Genomic DNA, 11,178 nt, shown 5'->3' with positions numbered 1-11,178 from the left:
ACTCATTTTCAATATTAATACATTTCTGTGCTTTTATATCTGGTATATACCAGATACTCATAATGGGACATGCCAAGCACTATTTTTACTATAAAGTTTGCAGCCAGATAATTATTTATGTACCTAAAAAGGCAGATATAATGAAGCAGAACCCCAAAACTGTACTAAAATATAGCATAAAGCATAAGACTTCAAAGAAATATTGTACTTGTCAAAAACCACTTTAGTCTCTGCTTCCTGACATCTAGGGGTAAAAAAAAATCACTCTCCTCCACTGTTAGGGGCACAGTTAAGTAAAAAAATGTTAAAGCACTGTTGGAAGTTTGTGCATAATTAGAAAAGAAAATAAGCTGCATATTCCTTCAAAATAGGTATAATTGGTGCTAAACTGACTGCTATTTTGGATGGCACCATGTCCCTCCTCAAAAGTGGACTATAGATGTAGCAAAAGGAAGATTATTCGGGGCTGTTAGCGATTCCCAGATGATGCTCCTCCAAAACTCAGGACTGGGCTGGGTCCATGGCAGGCAACTCCCAGAAAGTGCCCTGTCCAGGAACACAGCAGCCAGCCTCTGGGCCCCTATCTCCTCCCAGCTCCCCAGGAATCTGTCTGTTCTCTGGACACCCTGGTGCTCATACCTGGCTTTAAAGCCCAGTATTTCTCCTAGTTGAAAAGACTTCACGTGACCCTCTCCATGGGGCCTGTGAAACCTTGTTCCCAGAATGGGACTAATGATTCCTGCAGGCTTCTATGCTCAGAGCCCCGGAGACAAGTCCAGAGTTTCCTAGTGAGCACAGGAGACAGTCCTCTTGGTGGTGACTACTGTAAGATGGATCATGCGTTTCTTACTCCCTCTAGCACTCCACTATGCCCAAGCATTTTAAAGGTATCTCCATACCTTGAAACATGTGGTCCATGGCTGTCCCCCAGAGCTTCACACACAATCTCTAAGAAACTAGCTGGAAACACTCAATCTGAAGAAGGCTGGTTGGACAAACCATCCATAAACAAAGGAAGCTAGTGTTTGTTTCTGCACCTATTATGGATCTACCTATCCAGACCCTTTTCCATTTCACCTTATTTAATTCTAGATATTAGTTGGCTCTCCTAGAAGAGGAAACCAAGGCTCAAGAAACCTAGTGCATGCCCCAAGTTACACAAGTAGACAGCAAGACCTCTGATGCAGACTCAGGTCCGTGTCATCCCCAAACAGTTGTTTCCTCCGCTATGCTTGTGTTTCCAGCTTCTCGTATCATAAGACTCTGCGTCTCACCCACCGTTCATTCTCTCAGTAGAACCATCACAAGACAACATTACATTACAGAAGCAAAAAGATACATCTTCCAAGGAGGACACAAAGAAGTTTAAAGACATTCTGTTCCGTTACAATTTATAGGAACTGAAAAATGACATAAACACTGAAATCATGTTTAGGAGAGTAGGTTCCATTTCCTATGGCTTTTAAATGCAAATGAAAAGGAACAGTTTTCCTAGTAAGTGGAATCATTGTAAAGACAATAAACTAACTAGTTCCTAAACAAAATATCACTGATCCGTGCCAGGCTAGCTCTCCAGAAATGACAGATCACTTTTGTAGGGGGACATTGTTATAAAACCCTCCATTTCTAGTGGTGTCACTTGGGAACCACAGTGCCACACCCAGCTGCTTCTAAAAGGTGTTGTGTCCAGCAGACCAGAAAACGTTCCCTTCTCCCCAACACAGGCTATTCTTTACCAATAGTCAAAATTAACCCTTTAACAAATAAATCAGATTCCACCACTCCACTACTCAAACCCACCAATGACTTTTCATTAGCATGAAGGAAAGCTTGATCTACAAGACTTACCACTTGGTCTGCAATAGCCCTGAGGTAGTGATTTGAAAATTTGGTGGAGTATTTTTTTTTTTTTTTTGCTTTATTTCTGTAATGATTGAGGACCACTACTAGCTACAGAGAGGAAGGGGACCTGGAATTCGTGTGTCTTGCCATATGTAGATGCATCTCACACAAAGAAGACCTGCCCCATGTGGTGCACTTCTTTTGAATGACCTACTGAAAGGCTAGTTGCTGGTATCTGGACCTAAAGTCCATCTCATGTTTCCATATAAATACAATTTTCTGCATAGTTTAAAATTTCCTAAAATATTCAGGAATGCAAAACGGTGCATGCTTTGATTATAAATTTATCAACAAGTGTGGACCAGTTTGGAAAATCATGACACTGCTGATGATTGATATTCTTTGTGATATAATACACCTGCACTTTTTTTGCATATCTGCATCTATAGTTATTGCATTGGAGGTGATTCTTCATATAGGTATAAGACTGCTAGTGTGGTATTTATGTATTAAAATACATAGCGTTTATTATATTTCCTTATATTTCAAAAAAAGGAATTGTATTGATTGGTTTTCATTATACTTATAAGTTGTGTTACCTATAAACTTCATTTCAGGATAGGAAAGGAAAAGTGAGGAGATACTAAGATACTAGACTCAACAGACTAGGCAGGGTTGGCTGTGATGGGGTCGAGTACATTATGCCATATGACGTGCCCTGTATTTTTTTTTTTTTAACCACACTACCATGGCATGTGGGATCTTAGTTCCCCAATCCGGGATTGAACCCATGCCCCTTTATTAGAAGCATGGAATCTTAACCACTGCACTGCTAGGGAAGTTCCAGCATGTCCCATAGTAATCTCTGAGCTTGACTCTCTTCATCACTGTCTCCGCTCCAGCCACACTAACCCTTGTGCTTTCCCTCCAACTCATCAAGCTCATGCCTACCCCAGGCTCTCTGCTCTTGCTGTTTTCTCTGTTTGGAACGCCCATCATCTGGATTTCATCAAGCTCTCTTGCTTCATTTACTCTCCACTCACATGCCACCTCCTGGGAAAGTCTTCGTGACCACCAGGCTTCCCATCACTGTTTTATCATTGATTCCCCCGGCAGGTATCTCTACCTGCAATTCTACCGTAGTATTATTTACCTACCTAGTCTTTGTCTCTGTCACAGAATATGCACTCCATGAGGGAAGTGGGAAATGCTATGTTGGATCCCTGTGCCTGGAAAGTGGCATAAAGTGGGTGCTTGATAAATATTTGTAAAGTGGATGAATTAATACAAGAAGACATTGCCTGTGTTCCTGATCCCTAGGAGCTATGGCTCTTTCTCTTTTTTATCTACATAACTTACAGCCAATCTAAGTCAGCATTAATTCTTTCAAACATATCCGTCAAATGCTGACATATTTCAAGCGGTGAGAACACAATAATAAATAAGACATATCCTGTCTGCACAGTTTGGAATTAATGGTCATTTTCAGCACCTGTGAACCATTTGAGTCCTACAGTGAAGTGACTTTTTTTTTTTAATCTATCCATTTCTATTTTATATTGAGTATCTTTAAAATGTAATACTTATGATATTCATAAATTAAAAATTCTCTCTCTTGTGTTAAGAAAAATGTTGCTAGCACATATATAAGAACTTTTACCAGTTTGGAAAATCTTACCACTGGTCCTGGTGATGTTCTTCTACAAGTTCCCAAAACATCACCCCTCAGAGACTGAGAGAGCTAAAAGCTGGATGATGCCTAAATAAGTGGAAGCTTTTAGTTCCCTTCAGTGGCGTAGCCAGCAGGGACCTCTACCTACCTGGCTGAGATGAAGTCACCTACGTAAGGCACACAGGGGCCATCTGCCCTCTGAAGGACTCCACCAGCTAGAAAGCCCCATTCCATCCCTTTGTTAGGGTAGCACAGGTTAGTACCAGCCCCAGCTGGTGGCATACAGCCACCCTGGAGGTTCCAGGCAGTGGCTGATCATTCATGGCCTTTCATTCCCCTACTCTCTGGCCAGGCACCTTTTCTTCATGCTGAGGAGTGAGACAAAAGCAACCCCCAAACTAACAAAACCTATACACTTGTACACAGCTCTACAGAGCTATTAGAGCTGTACAATGGACTTTCTCATTCATTTTCACATTTGGAAGATGGACAGTACAATTTTGTTTTAATAAATAAGCAAGTTAAAGATCAGAGAGGCTTGGAAACTTGGCAAAGCTGCAACTTAAACCAGTATCTCCTGATTCCAAGTTAGAAAATGGAAACCATTGTCTAGCTACAATCAGGTTTGGGGGATTATCTGTGGAGTTAAATTCTCACTGATATAGAACTTGACCTGAGGAGCTGGCTACATTGCACCCTGATAAAGCACTTGAACGAATCTCAATTCACTGCCTACTTGGGCGCACATCCCATCCCAGCTCCCACAATTTCATAAAGACTACATTTCATAAAGAGTACATTCATAGAGAGCTTCCAGAATCGAAAAAAGCTTAGAGAGAGCCATGATGACTGTATACCCTTGTCCCAAACTTTCACAGTGCTAGAAACTGTTGGCATTCAGCAGCACCATTATAATAGAATGATGCAGGAGTGAGGAGTGGACTAAAAAGATGTAGGTAGTATTCTGGATTATGGCTGAAAACTCTGAAGTGCCTCTTCTGTAAACTCCTTCCCTACAACCCCCCAAGCCCCCATCCACACACACAGACCAATTTTTCCTTTCAGGCCTGACCTTAAAGCAAAAAGATCTAGGATAAACTGAGTTAAAAATAAAAGGCTCCAGAAGGGCTGTACAGGGATTTCAGGTCCAAAGGCCATATCCATCGGACTGTCAGCAAAGAGTTAATATCAGAACTGGTGTTCCATCAAAGTAACTCAGGAAGGTAAAGCTGTGTTGGTTCTTATTGCAAGATTCCTAAGTCCCTTTAAAAGTACCAGACTAAATTCAAAAGAATTTCAGGAGTTTCAGCTTGCTGCAAACACACACAAGTCCCCAAGCTAAAAAAAAAAAAAAAAAAAATCAGTCTCCTTCCAGAGTCCTCCTGTCTGCCGTATCAATTCCCCACTTCTTAGCATGGATTGGATTCTCCTATCTCACCCCACCCCAGCTTCTTCAGAGCACAAGTGACAGCTGGCTGTGTCCTCTGGTCACCTGTCCAGAGCCCTGGGTTGGAGAGATGCTGACTCCCCAGCAGTCAGGAGGAGAGGTGAGTCTCCTCAGGTTTCCTGAGTTCACCTGAGGTGGAGGTCAGTTCCCGGCTCAGGCAGTTCCCTCTAGCTAACAGACTAGAGGCTGCAATATGAAATGGAGAGAGCCAGACCAGCCCAAAATAGAAAACCAATTCGACCAAGCTCCCAATCTTCCTGAATATGGCCCATTAGATGAAACAGGGAAAGAGAGCTGAAGTGCATGCAGGATGAGAGAGCTGGTGAGAAAACTGCTTGCTGGAAACCAAGAATTATGAAAAGAACATTCTGATACCAACCTCAAAGCCTGTCCGGCAAGCAGGAAAGGCTGCGAACTTTTCAGTCAAGACCATTGAAGTATAAGACCTTGACTTTCCGGGGACAAGTTCGTCTCCTGCTGATAATTAGCATGCTGCTGTGTAGTTTATTCCACTGAGACAAAGAACAATGATTACACCTCACCTTGTAGATGAGGAAGTGAGTGATGAGCTCTAGCACACACACAAAAAAGCCTATCCTTTGGAATACAAAAGGATAGCCGACAAAGACAGCACAGGTCCTCACCCTCTAAAGGACCCCATCCACCTCCTGACCCATCTTGGTCAAGGTGAGTGTTACCTTCGAGGACAATTGGACTTTTCCTTAGCAGCATATGGGATGATCTGTCTTTTCATGTGCTCAGAGGTAAAGGAATGGAGCCATAATGGTTTCAAAACCTATGGCCAAGCATCCCGGTCACTCTTTGCCAGTGATTTTTCTGCGAAGCAAAGGATTCAAAGGCTGTGTCAGGCTAAGCAGAGAGATGTAGCAGGCATCTGAGCCTTCGCTAGACAATAGAAAATTAATAAGAGAGGAACAGGATAAGAACAAAGAAGGAGACAGAAAACGAGGGGAGGTCCAGGATTCCCAAGGAAAGGGGTTTTCTTTCTCTTCCCAGAGCCCCCAGGGAGGAATAAATATAGCTATCAACCTAGCATGACAGCATATAAAATAAAAGAGGTACCTGCCAGGTGACCATCTCTGCCGGGACTCGAACCCGGAACCTCTGGATTAGAAGTCCAGCGCGCTCGTCCATTGCGCCACAGAGACCTCACCACACACACAGCATCAGCACCAGAACTGAAAAAGCACATACCTTCTGCATCACCGAGCCATCTCAGCATCCTGCTCTCTGAGCGGTGGGGGGACAGGGGCAGCTGGAAAATCTGGAGTGGAGATCCACCAGCCGGCTCCATCAAAGCTTTTCTCAGTACCGTGGGTCCTGGGGTCCGCAGAGGATCGGAAGAATGTGAAAGTGGTCATTTCCCCAGTCCCAGAATCTCTGATGGAGTAGGACAGAGCGAGTCTTTGCTCTTCGTTCCTCCCCATCCCTAAGGGAGGTAGGGAGAACGTCTTTCTATTCTCATGCTAATTAAGCAGAGTGCACCCAGTCCAGGAGAGAAACCCGAAGCCTTCTCTACCTCCACCCGTCTCCCTCACTGTGGTTTCATCCCAGTCCAGCTATTCTCAGACAGGGGCTGGGCAAAGCTGGGAGATTTAGGAAAACCCTCGATCCCCGAGACAAAGAAGCTGCCTCCGTAAAGAAACAGTGTGAACGGCAGCAAAGACTAGCAGGGAAACTGGACTCCAGAAGACGGTACAGCCGTCAGCTTTGAGAGCTGTATCTATGGAGCCTGGGAAGAGGGAACGGGAGTCTGATATGATGTTCCTTCAGCATCCTCTCTAGAATTAAGGATGGGAGTGAAGACGGAGCAGTGGTCTGTGTGTTTGAGAGACAGAGACAGACAGAGAGGGAAGGTGGGAAGAAGGGCACACAGGGGGGAGGGTGAGTGTGGCAGCTCTGTAATGAAACACAGATGGTCTTCAAGCAACCCTCCACGAATACCTGCCTCCCCTCCCCCACCTTCCCCAGCTCCAAGTTCGCCTTTCTTTCCTCCAGGACTGTCTTATTTAAAGACAGAGAATTTCTCAGCTGCTTGGGCTTGCTAGAGGTGACCCTAGACAATCAAACTGACCATCACTCCGTCACCTTACATAAAGACTTCCATACCTACCCCAGATCAAATAAAACAGTTTCTATTTTTAAAAGCCTCCTAGAGAAAACAATGCCACAATCACTGTTTCCACTATGCCAGTCCTTCTGAAAATCTAATCTAAGTCCTTCCAACCTCACCTTCAGCTCATTTTATCCTATTTGATTCCCAGACACATCAGGGGACAGCTGGTCTCTGTGTTCCCAATGACAGTACATTGATCGAAATACTGTGATGCAGTGTTCATGACCCCACTCCCACTGAAAAGGTTACAACTTGAGTAAAGTGCTGGCCCAGAATCCCCTTCTCCCCCACCTCAGTCTGTGCCCCTAGGGCTACAGCTCTGGTCACTGCCCCCTGCCTCCAATTACAGCTCAAGATACAGGCGACAGCCAAGTGAAGAACGGCATGACAATATGAAGGGCTTCAATCAGAAGGTCTTAAAGGGCCCTTCCAGCTCTAACACTGTATCCTAGGGTAATAGCTCATACTTCCCTATCCGTTCCTCTAGCCCCAGTGATGGGATCAGGGAGCAACAGGGAGCAAGGAGATTCAGTCAGGCTGGGATGCAAAGGGAAGAGTCTACCACCTAGGGAAAAGCAGCCACTCCAATCAAGCTTGCCTTTCGTCTAGGGCCTAGAGAGAGGAGCTCAGAAAAATAAAGCTGCTTATGCATATTACAAACCTAAAGCAAGGACGCACAGACTGCACCATTCTTAATACGTTTACCCTAGACAACGCCAAGAATCTGACACACAGAACTTGGTGCTGGCCAGAGACTGTGCTACTCTGAGTGGCCAGGAACAAGGTGCTAGTCAGGGAACTCATCAGGAGGCCCACATGCTTGTAAAGGGAAGCTCGATGCTCAGGCCAGCCATGAGCCCCACAGGCACGAGGAAAAGGAAAGCCCAGGTTATCGGGATACTTCCCACCAGACCCAGTCACTGTTGTCTCTGCTCTGGGAGATATCTCTGTCTATGGGAGATTGAGCCCCATACCCAAGAAATCTACCAGTCCCGCGTTTTGCCGAAAGCTTCACTACCTTAAGAGATCATGTGTTCTCCACAACCTGAATGAACAGCCCCAGTTCTCGAGCTCCCTCCCGACCTTCAGTCACTGTTTGAAATGTTCGCACTTGGGGCTAAGGCATACATCGATGAGAGATAATAACGACGTGGTCCCACCCTCAAAGATCCTGTAGGTAAATTCTAATCTAGGAACTACCCTCAAAGACAGACAGGAAAAGATGGAGTTGGTCTTGCAGTTTGTTGCTGTTCAGTTGCTAAATCCTGTCCGACTCTTTTGGTGACTCCATGGACTGTAGCCCACCAGGCTCCCCTGTCCATGGGATTTCCCAGGCAACAATACTGGAGTGGGGTGCCATTTCCTTCTCCAGGGGGTCTTTCCAACCCAGGGATCAAACCTGTGTATCCTGCTTGGCAGGCAGATTCTTTACCACTGAGCCACCTGGGAGGATGGAATTAGTCTTATTGCCCACCAAATACGGTGCTGATTTTCAAGGTTCACACTAACCAAACAGCCAGCTTCAGTAGCAAGCTATGTAGTTTACTTGCTTCAGAACTCTGAGAATGTGACTTAACTTTTCAATCTTCTATTTCCTCACTGTAAACTGAGGGTAATAAAAAATGCTATTGAGAAAGATGAGCTGAGACTTTCAAGATGTCCCCCTCCTTCCTCAGTCCCATGAGTTATATAATTCTTGACCATCTTGCCTGAGTTATCTCCTTCCTCATGAACACCCTTCCTTTATCCCTCCGTTACTCCCCACCTCAACCTCTCCATTCTAGCAAAGAAACACCCCTCCCCAACAAGAGTCTCTCCAAGACCCTTTACACTTATATTCTATATCAACAAAAATATGCTGGACTTTGTCCAAGGGCTTTTATCAAATAAGAGATGTTCCTCTGACGTCTATTATTTCACTTTAAATCCATCAATCAGATAAAGCTTCTTGATAAGTGTGAATAATGTCTCTCAATTAGGTTTTTAATTTGAAAATAAGGAGGGAAACAATCAAAGAAAGTGGTAGTTTTTAAAGGGAAGGAAAGATAAGGTTAAGCCATCAAAATGATTAAAGACAGTACATCTTTTTCTTCTCTAAGCTAGGTATGTCATTTGTGTTTATGTAAACCCTTAAGAAGATGAGTACATTCTCCTTCCAAAAAATGTTTTGCACTGATTGAATTCTCCAAAGATCTATGACTCAAGCATTACTCATCCCTCTAATTGAATACCACCCTCTGACCCCACAGACACACTGGTGATGCTCATACCTTATTTCATTCATAAAGTGTTGCTGGGATACACATGGTAAATGCCAGAAACTTCTCCCGCTGGCCCAGAAACAAATACAGTTAAATCCCACATCCTATCTTGGCCCTGCTCACAGCTTCCCTATACTTATACCAACAAATCCATGTTTTAAATGCTAAAGGATATTAGATGGAGGAGGACAGTGTAACCGTTTGGAGAGTACAGCCTTTACACACTATACTTTCATCTAGTCCCTCCAGTGTCCCAAATCTTATCCATTCACATGAACATGGGCACATTCTCCTGAAGTGGTTTCCATATACCATTTTCCAATGTCCCCAACAACTATCTTATTTTCTCACCGCTACGAGTCAACCCATCTCATTCCAATTGTCAGCACCTCCCAGGAAGGTTGAGAAAGGTGTTTTGCAAGGTCAGGCCTGTGGAGCTAGGCCCTACTCTGCAGAAGTTATAGGCGCTCAGTTCGTAATTCCCTACTCTTTACACAAGGCAGTGGGGACATACCCATAGGCAAGCAACAGCCTTTGGTTCTTCTCCAGACACTGCATCTTTGTTGGGCCTTGCTCCCTGTCATTTGTCTATTTCTCTCATGCATTTTTCTAACCCGTGATAATAAAGTTTGTATGTTCCTAAAGCCTTCTATTGGAGAAGGCAATGGCACCCCACTCCAGTACTCTTGCCTAGAAAACCCCATGGACAGAGAAGCCTGGTGGGCTGCAGTCCATGGGGTCGCTAAGAGTCAGACACAACTGAGTGACTTCCCTTTCACTTTTCACCTTCATACACTGGAGAAGGCAATGGCAACCCACTCCAGTGTTCTTGCCTGGAGAATCCCAGGGACGGGGGAGCCTGGTGGGCTGCCGTCTATGGGGTCACACAGAGTCAGACACGACTGAAGTGACTTAGCAAAGCCTTCTGTTTCCTTTCTTCTTCAGTCAAGACTTCCCTGGTGGCTCAGATGGTAAAGAATCTGTCTGTAATGCAGGAGACCTGGGTTCAATCCCTGGGTTGGGAAGATCATGACTGAGGAACTTCTATTTTTTCACTTTCAGTCAAGGAGCTTGACTGTAGATTGCTTTTTCCCTCCTCATCTTTTCCCTGTCCTTTAAGTAGAAAGAAGTAAGACAATCCAGGTAATAACTGAGCTTGTAATCAAGCCAAAGCAGCACAAATAGAGAGCCAATTTTGCTTTAATCACAACATCCAACTTTCAGACACCATTCCAGGTCTAAGTCAGTCCCACTGGGATATCCAGCCCTTTCAAGCTTCCTGGAAACTAGACCTAGAACCAATTTATTTCAAAAATGGGCTGGACTTCCAATGGGCACTCAAGGTCACAGTGGAGATACCTAGGTCAACCTCTTGTGGGGGGTTGGGGGAGGTGGTCTGAGGAATGCTAAAGAATCTGGAGATAGAGTCTCTCCTTTTTGGTTGCTTCTACCTCCCATCTTTTTCAGCTGACTAGAAAATTCCGGAGAGTATATCTCCAAGGATATGAAATGCTCTGTTTGGTCAAAAAGTATGAGGAAGCTAGCTGCTGCTACTGCTGCTGCTGCTGCTAACTCGCTTCAGTCGTGTCCGACTCTGCAACCCCATAGATGGCAGCCCACCAGGCTCCCCCGTCCCTGGGATTCTCCAGGCAAGAACACTGGAATGGATTGCCATTTCCTTCTCCAATGCATGAAAGTGAAAAGTGAAAGGGAAGTCGCTCAGTCATGTCCGACTCTTTGCGACCCCATGGACTGCAGCCCGTGTCCGACTCTTTGCGACCCCATGGACTGCAGCCAACCAGGCTTCTCCATCCATGGG

General features: G+C 44.8%; 1 non-coding gene across 1 annotated transcript; it reads right to left on the bottom strand.

Annotated features, from left to right (window-relative positions):
• Nucleotides 1–6,056: 6,056 nt before the first annotated feature.
• TRNAR-UCU lies at nucleotides 6,057–6,130 on the bottom strand. Its single transcript has one exon. It is a non-coding gene; the product is annotated as a tRNA-Arg (tRNA).
• Between the last annotated feature and the right edge of the window lie 5,048 nt (nucleotides 6,131–11,178).

Source organism: Oryx dammah, unplaced genomic scaffold, assembly GCF_014754425.2.
Source record: "Oryx dammah isolate SB20612 unplaced genomic scaffold, SCBI_Odam_1.1 HiC_scaffold_28, whole genome shotgun sequence".
In the NCBI taxonomy this organism is placed as follows: Eukaryota; Metazoa; Chordata; class Mammalia; order Artiodactyla; family Bovidae; genus Oryx; species Oryx dammah.
The sequence above is the reverse complement of the archived record's forward strand: the minus strand, read 5'-3'. Positions and strand labels throughout refer to the sequence as shown.